Below are 7,765 nucleotides of genomic sequence, written 5' to 3' on the forward strand. Positions count from 1 at the left end.
CTGATCATTTTGTATGCCTCTATTAAGTCTCCTCTTAACCTTCTTCTCTCTAACGAAAACAACCTCAAGTCCGTCAGCCTTTCCTCATAAGAGTTTCCCTCCATACCAGGCAACATCCTGATAAATCTCCTCTGCACCCACTCCAAAGCCTCCACGTCCTTCCTATAATGCGGTGACCAGAACTGTACGCAATACTCCAGATGCGGCCGTACCAGAGTTTTGTACAGCTGCAACATGACCTCCTGACTCCGGAACTCAATCCCTCTACCAATAAAGGCCAACACTCCATAGGCCTTCTTCACAACCCTATCAACCTGGGTGGCAACTTTCAGGGATCTATGTACATGGACACCTAGATCCCTCTGCTCATCCACACTTCCAAGAACTTTACCATTAGCCAAATATTCCGCATTCCTGTTATTCCTTCCAAAGTGAACCACCTCACACTTCTCTACATTAAACTCCATTTGCCACCTCTCAGCCCAGCTCTGCAGCTTATCTATATCCCTCTGTAACCTGCTACATCCTTCCACACTGTTGACAACACCACCGACTTTAGTATCGTCTGCAAATTTACTCACCCACCCTTCTGCGCCTTCCTCTAGGTCATTGATAAAAATGACAAACAGCAACGGCCCCAGAGCAGATCCTTGTGGTACTCCACTTGTAACTGAACTCCATTCTGAACATTTCCCATCAACCACCACCCTCTGTCTTCTTTCAGCAAGCCAATTTCTGATCCACATCTCTAAATCACCCTCAATCCCCAGCCTCCGTATTTTCTGCAATAGCCTACCGTGGGGAACCTTATCAAACGCTTTGCTGAAATCCATATACACCACATCAACTGCTCTACCCTCGTCTATCTGTTCAGTCACCTTCTCAAAGAACTCGATAAGGTTTGTGAGGCATGACCTACCCTTCACAAAGCCATGCTGACTATCCCTGATCATATTATTCCTATCTAGATGATTATAAATCTTGTCTCTTATAATCCCCTCCAAGACTTTACCCACTACAGACGTGAGGCTCACCGGTCTATAGTTGCCGGGGTTGTCTCTGCTCCCCTTTTTGAACAAAGGGACCACATTTGCTATCCTCCAGTCCTCTGGCACTATTCCTGTAGCCAATGATGACATAAAAATCAAAGCCAAAGGTCCAGCAATCTCTTCCCTGGCCTCCCAGAGAATCCTTGGATAAATCCCATCAGGCCCCGGGGACTTATCTATTTTCAGCCTGTCCAGAATTGCCAACACCTCTTCCCTACGTACCTCCATGCCATCTATTCTAATAGCCTGGGTCTCAGCATTCTCCTCCACAACATTATCTTTTTCCTGAGTGAATACTGACGAAAAATATTCATTTAGTATCTCGCCTATCTCTTCAGACTCCACACACAACTTCCCATCCCTGTCCTTGACTGGTCCTACTCGTTCCCTAGTCATTCGCTTATTCCTGACATACCTATAGAAAGCTTTTGGGTTTTCCTTGATCCTACCTGCCAAATACATCTCATGTCCCCTCCTTGCTCGTCTTAGCTGTCTCTTTAGATCCTTCCTCGCTACCTTGTAACTATCCATCGCCCCAACTGAAACTTCACACCTCATCTTCACATAGGCCTCCTTCTTCCTCTTAACAAGAGATTCCACTTCCTTGGTAAACCACGGTTCCCTCGCTCGACGCCTTCCTCCCTGTCTGACCGGTACATACTTATCAAGAACACGCAGTAACTGATCCTTGAACAAGCCCCACTTATCCAGTTTGCCCAACACTTGCAGCCTACTTCTCCACCTTATCCCCCCCCAAGTCACGTCTAATGGCATCATAATTGCCCTTCCCCCAGCTATAACTCTTGCCCTGCGGTGTATACTTATCCCTTTCCATCATTAACGTAAACGTCACCGAATTGTGGTCACTGTCCCCAAAGTGCTCTCCTACCTCCAAATCCAACACCTGGCCTGGTTCATTATCCAAAACCAAATCCAACGTGGCCTCGCCTCTTGTTGGCCTGTCAACATATTGTGTCAGGAAACCCTCCTGCACACACTGTACAAAAAACGACCCATCTAATGTACTCGAACTATATCCTTTCCAGTCAATATTTGGAAAGTTAAAGTCTCCCATAATAACTACCCTGTTACTTTCGCTCTTATCCAGGATCATCCTTGCCATTCTTTCCTCTACATCCCTAGAACTATTTGGAGGCCTATAGAAAACTCCCAACAGGATGACCTCTCCTTTCCTGTTTCTAACCTCAGCCCATACTACCTCGGAAGATGAGTCCCCATCTAGCATCCTCTCCGCCACCGAAATACTGCTCTTGACTAGCAGCGCCGCACCTCCCCCTCTTTTGCCTCCTTCTCTGAGCTTACTAAAACACCTAAACCCCGGAACCTGCAACATCCATTCCTGTCCCTGCTCTATCCAAGTCTCCGAAATGGCCACAACATCGAAGTCCCAGGTACCAACCCATGCTGCCAGTTCCCCTACCTTATTTCGTATACTCCTGGCATTGAAGTAGACACACTTCAAACCACCTACCTGAACACTGGCCCCCTCCTGCGACGTCAAATCTGTGCTCCTGACCTCTATACTCTTATTCTCCCTTACCCTAAAACTACAATCCAGGTCCCCATGCCCCTGCTGCATTAGTTTAAACACCTTATTGGTGTTCCCACCACAACTATTAAACAAATCAGAAAGTACAAATTTTATTTTAGTAGCATCATGAAATATCATTAATTTGACAGGAAAATATCCATTAGTTATTTTTTAAAGTATTTTTATTTGACAAATCTTCAACATTTTCAAAATACAAAACCCCCCAAATCCCCCCTCCCTCAGCAGTCAATGGTAACCAACCCCCGAAAGTGCATGATGAACAAACCCCAACAATTGTAGAAGCCCTCCTTCGCAAGTCTCAGCTCAAATTTCACCTTTTCAGGGTCAGAAACTCCAGCAGGTCCCCCCCGCCATGCCAAAGCACGGGTGGAGAAGCTGACCTCCACCCCAACAAGACCCGCCTATGAGCGATCAGCTAAGAAATATCCTGAATTCATGCTGTTTGTGCGCACACTCGCCATCGGCTCCTTTTTTAAAAAAAAATGTATTTTATTGAAAATTTTTGGCCAACCATCACAGTACATTATGTATCCTTTACACAGTAATATAACAGTATAAATAACAATGGCCTGTTTTATAAACAAAAAATAAATAATATCGAACAAAAAACGAAAACTAACTCTAAATGGCAACTGCCTTGTCTCAGATAAACACTCTCCAAAAATATGATTTGACAGTCCAATATACAATTAACTATAGCAACAACCTATACATATTATATATATATATTAACGGACCTGAGAGTCCTTCTGGTTCCTCCCCCCCTCCCCCCTCCCCCACTGCCCCCCCCCCCCCCCACCGCCGCCCCCCCCCCTCCCCCCCTGGGCTGCTGCTGCTGCCTTCTTCTTTTCCATTCCCTCTATCTTTCTGTGAGGTATTCGACAAACGGTTGCCACCGCCTGGTGAACCCTTGAGCCGATCCCCTTAGGACGAACTTAATCTGTTCCAGCTTTATAAACCCTGCCATGTCATTTATCCAGGTCTCCACCCCCGGGGGCTTGGCTTCCTTCCACATCAACAGTATCCTGCGCCGGGCTACTAGGGACGCAAAGGCCAAAACATCAGCCTCTCTCGCCTCCTGCACTCCCGGCTCTTCTGCAACCCCAAATATAGCCAACCCCCAGCTTGGTTCGACCCAGACCCCCACTACTTTCGAAAGCACCTTTGTCACCCCCACCCAAAACCCCTGTAGTGCCGGACATGACCAGAACATGTGGGTGTGATTTGCTGAGCTTCTCGAGCATCTCGCACACCTATCTTCCACCCCAAAAAATTTACTGAGCCGTGCTCCAGTCATATGCGCCCTGTGTAACACCTTAAATTGTATCAGGCTTAGCCTGGCACACGAGGACGATGAGCTTACCCTACTTAGGGCATCCGCCCACAGCCCCTCCTCAATCTCCTCCCCCAGCTCTTCTTCCCATTTCCCTTTCAGCTCATCTACCATAATCTCCCCCTCGTCCCTCATTTCCCTATATATATCTGACACCTTACCGTCCCCCACCCATGTCTTTGAGATCACTCTGTCCTGCACCTCCTGCGTCGGGAGCTGCGGGAATTCCCTCACCTGTTGCCTCGCAAAAGCCCTTAGTTGCATATACCGGAATGCATTCCCTTGGGGCAACCCATATTTCTCGGTCAGCGCTCCCAGACTTGCAAACTTCTCATCCACACACAGATCTTTCAATTGTCTTACTCCTGCTCTTTGCCATATTCCAAATCCCCCATCCATTCTCCCCGGGGCAAACCTATGATTATTTCTTATCGGGGACCCCACCAAGGCTCCCGTCTTTCCCCTATGCCGTCTCCACTGTCCCCAAATTTTCAAAGTAGCCACCACCACCGGGCTTGTGGTGTATTTCTTCGGTGAGAACGGCAATGGGGCTGTCACCATAGCTTGTAGGCTGGTCCCCCTACAGGACGCCCTCTCCAGTCTCTTCCACGCCGCACCCTCCTCTTCTCCCATCCACTTACTCACCATTGAGATATTGGCGGCCCAGTAGTACTCACTTAGGCTCGGTAGTGCCAGCCCCCCCCTATCCCTACTACGCTGTAAAAATCCCTTCCTCACTCTCGGGGTCTTCCCGGCCCACACAAAACTCATGATACTCTTTTCAATCCTTTTGAAAAAAGCCTTCGTGATCACCACCGGGAGGCACTGAAACACAAAGAGGAATCTCGGGAGGACTACCATTTTAACTGCCTGCACCCTCCCTGCCAATGACTGGGACACCATGTCCCATCTCTTGAAGTCCTCCTCCATTTGTTCCACCAACCGCGTTAAATTTAACCTATGCAATGTACCCCAATTCTTGGCTATCTGGATCCCCAAGTAACAAAAGTCCCTCGTTACCTTCCTCAACGGTAAATCCTCTATTTCTCTGCTCTGCTCCCCTGGATGCACCACAAACAATTCACTTTTCCCCATGTTCAGTTTATATCCTGAAAATTCTCCAAACTCCCGAAGTGTCCGCATTATCTCTGGCATCCCCTCCGCCGGGTCCGCTACATATAACAACAAATCATCCGCATACAGAGATATCCGGTGTTCTTCTCCTCCTCTGAATACTCCCCTCCACTTCCTGGAACCCCTCAATGCTATTGCCAGGGGCTCAATCGCCAGTGCAAACAATAATGGGGACAGAGGGCATCCCTGCCTTGTCCCTCTATGGAGCCGAAAGTATGCAGATCCCCATCCATTCGTGACCACACTCGCCATCGGGGCCCTATACAACAGCTGTACCCATCTAACATACTCATCTCCAAAACCAAATCTCCTCAGCACCTCCCACAAATAATCCCACTCCACTCTATCAAATGCTTTCTCGGCATCCATCGCCACCACTATCTCCGCTTCCCCCTCTGGTGGGGGCATCATCATTACCCCTAGCAGCCTCCGTATATTCGTATTCAGCTGTCTCCCCTTCACAAACCCAGTTTGGTCCTCGTGGACCACCCCCGGGACACAGTCCTCTATCCTCATTGCCATTACCTTGGCCAGAATCTTAGCGTCTACATTTAGGTCTATAGGACCCGCATTGCAGCGGGTCCTTTTCCTTCTTCAGGAGAAGCGATATCGTTGCCTCAGACATAGTCGGGGGCAGCTGTCCCCTTTCCTTTGCCTCATTAAAGGTCCTCATCAGTAGCGGGGCGAGCAAGTCCACATATTTCCTATAAAATTCAACTGGAAATCCATCCGGTCCCGGAGCCTTCCCCGCCTACATGCTCCTAATTCCTTTCACTACTTCCTCTATTTCGATCTGTGCTCCCAGGCCCATCCTCTCCTGCTCCTCCACCTTAGGAAATTCCAGCTGGTCCAGAAAGCCCATCATTCTCTCCCTCCCATCCGGGGGTTGAGCTTCGTATAATCTTTTATAAAATGCCTTGAACACTCCATTCACTCTCTCCGCTCCCCGCTCCATCTCTCCTTCCTCATCCCTCACTCCCCCTATTTCCCTCGCTGCTCCCCTTTTCCTCAATTGGTGGGCCAGTAACCTGCTTGCCTTCTCCTCATATTCGTACTGTACACCCTGTGCCTTCCTCCACTGTGCCTCTGCAGTACCCGTTGTCAGCAAGTCAAATTCTACGTGTAGCCTTTGCCTTTCCCTGTACAGTCCCTCCTCCGGTGCCTCCGCATATTGCCTGTCCACCCTCAGAAGTTCTTGCAGCAACCGCTCCCATTCCCTACTCTCCTGCTTTCCTTTATGTGCCCTTATTGATATCAGCTCCCCTCTAACCACTGCCTTCAGCGCCTCCCAGACCACTCCCACCTGGACCTCCCCATTATCATTGAGTTCCAAGTACTTTTCAATGCACCCCCTCACCCTTAGACACACCCCCTCATCTGCCATTAGTCCCATGTCCATTCTCCAGGGTGGGCGCCCTTCTGTTTCCTCCCCTATCTCCAAGTCCACCCAGTGTGGAGCGTGATCCGAAATGGCTATAGCCGTATACTCCGTTCCCCTCACCTTCGGGATCAACGCCCTTCCCAAAACGAAAAAGTCTATTCGCGAATAGACTTTGTGGACATAAGAGAAAAACGAAAACTCCTTACTCCTAGGTCTGCTAAATCTCCATGGGTCTACTCCTCCCATCTGCTCCATAAAATCTTTAAGCACCTTGGCTGCTGCCGGCCTCCTTCCAGTCCTGGACCTCGACCTGTCCAGCCCTCGTTCCAACACCGTATTGAAATCTCCCCCCATTACCAACTTTCCCACCTCTAGGTCCGGGATGCGTCCTAGCATACGCCTCATAAAATTGGCATCATCCCAGTTCGGGGCATATACGTTTACCAAAACCACCGTCTCCCCCTGTAATTTGCCACTCACCATCACGTATCTGCCCCCGCTATCCGGCATTATAGTCTTTGCCTCAAACATTACCCGCTTCCCCACTAATATAGCCACCCCCCTGTTTTTCGCATCTAGCCCCGAATGAAACACCTGCCCCACCCATCCTTTGCGTAGTCTAACCTGGTCTATCAGTTTCAAGTGCGTTTCCTGTAACATAACCACGTCTGCCTTAAGTTTCTTAAGGTGTGCGAGTACCCTTGCCCTTTTTATCAGCCCGTTCAGCCCTCTCACATTCCACGTGATCAGCCGGGTTGGGGGGCTTTTTACCCCCCCCTTGTCGATTAGCCATCCCCTTTTTCCAGCTCCTCCCCCGGTTCCCACGCAGCTGTGTCCCCTCCAGGCGGTGCCCCCCCACCCACCCCACCCCATACCAGCTCCCCCCTCTCCCCAGCAGCAGCAACCCAATAATTCCCCCCTCCCCCCCCCCCCCTGCTAGATCCCCCACTAGCGTAGTTACACCCCCCATGTTGCTCCCAGAAGTCAGCAAACTCTGGCCGACCTCGGCTTCCCCCCGTGACCTCGGCTCGCACCGTGCGACGCCCCCTCCTTCCTGCTTCCGTATTCCCGCCATGATTATCATAGCGCGGGAACCAAGCCCGCGCTTCCCCCTTGGCCCCGCCCCAATGGCCAACGCCCCATCTCCTCCACCTCCTTTCCTCCCCCCACCACCACCTGTGGAAGAGAGAAAAGTTACCACATCGCAGGATTAATAACATAAAACTCCTCTTTCCCCCCTTTTTACCCCCCTCTTCGCCCCCCATACTCGCCCCACCACTTTGTTTCAAACGTTC

This window comes from Scyliorhinus torazame, chromosome 13, assembly GCF_047496885.1.
Source record: "Scyliorhinus torazame isolate Kashiwa2021f chromosome 13, sScyTor2.1, whole genome shotgun sequence".
NCBI lineage: Eukaryota > Metazoa > Chordata > Chondrichthyes > Carcharhiniformes > Scyliorhinidae > Scyliorhinus > Scyliorhinus torazame.